Here is a 1,065-nt window from a genome sequence, read left to right as displayed (position 1 = left end):
TCGACCCACGAGGTTCGGTTGCTGTGGTTTGTCACCGGTCGCGGGGCCGCGCTCCCGGCGGCAGCGCCACGGGGCTTTGGGGGTGATTCTCCTCCCCTTTTTTTGTCTTTTTTTTTGGGGTGTGTGTTTGCCCAGAGGAAGTCGAGCAGGGCCAAGGAGAAGAAGCAGCGGCGGCTGGAGGAGCGCGCGGCCATGGCCGCCGTCTGCGCCAGGGTCGAGGCCGCCAACAAAGTGAGTGCGGCAAAGCGCGGCCCGGCCCCCGGCACCGCTGGCCACCGCCACCCCCCCGCTGGCTCTCGGCTGCTCTTTGGTCTCTTCCAGCTCCAAGACCCCCTGGAAGCCTTCCCGGTGTTCAAGAAGTACGACCGCAACGGGTGAGTGCCGCCCTGCCCGGGGGACCCCGGGGGCTGCTCCCGGTGTCCTCCGGGTGTTCAAGGTGTCCCTGGGGCCATTCCAGGTGTCCCTGGGGCCATTCCAGGTGTCCCTGGGGTCATTCCCGGTGTCCCTGGGGCTGCTCCCGGTGTCCTCCGGGTGTTCAAGGTGTCCCTGGGGCCGTTCCAGGTGTCCCTGGGGCCATTCCCGGTGTCCTCCGGGTGTTCCCAGTGTCCCTGGGGCCATTCCAGGTGTCCCTGGGGCCATTCCAGGTGTCCTCCGGGTGTTCAAGGTGTCCCTGGGGCCATTCCCGGTGTCCTCAGTGTATTCCCAGTGTCCCTGAGGTCTTTCCTGGTGTCCCTGGGGCCATTCCCGGTGTCCTCAGCGTGTTCCCAACATCCCTGAGGTCATTCCAGGTGTCCCTGGGGCCATTCCCGGTGTCCCTGGGGCCACTGCCTGTGACCTCAGCGTATTCCTGATGTCCCTGGGGCCATTCCAGGTGTCCTCAGTGTATTCCCAGTGTCCCTGAGGTCATTCCTGGTGTCCCTGGGGCCATTCCTGATGTCCCTGGGGCCATTCCCGGTGTCCTCAGTGTGTTCCCAGTGTCCCCAGGGCTGTTTCCCGTGTCCCCGAGGCCATTCCTGGTGCCACTGGCACATTTCCCGTGTCCCCGAGGCCGTTGCTGGTGCCTCT

At 65.6% G+C, this 1,065-nt stretch overlaps 1 long non-coding RNA gene across 1 annotated transcript; it reads left to right on the top strand.

Moving 5' to 3' along the window:
- The first annotated feature begins 53 nt into the window (after positions 1 to 53).
- Positions 54 to 698, top strand: LOC113942718. Its single transcript, XR_003526020.1, has 3 exons — positions 54 to 231; positions 322 to 561; positions 645 to 698. It is a non-coding gene; the product is annotated as an uncharacterized LOC113942718 (long non-coding RNA).
- Positions 699 to 1,065: the final 367 nt, after the last annotated feature.

This window comes from Corapipo altera, unplaced genomic scaffold, assembly GCF_003945725.1.
Source record: "Corapipo altera isolate COAL_440 unplaced genomic scaffold, ASM394572v1 56674, whole genome shotgun sequence".
Lineage (NCBI taxonomy): Eukaryota > Metazoa > Chordata > Aves > Passeriformes > Pipridae > Corapipo > Corapipo altera.
The sequence above is the reverse complement of the archived record's forward strand: the minus strand, read 5'-3'. Positions and strand labels throughout refer to the sequence as shown.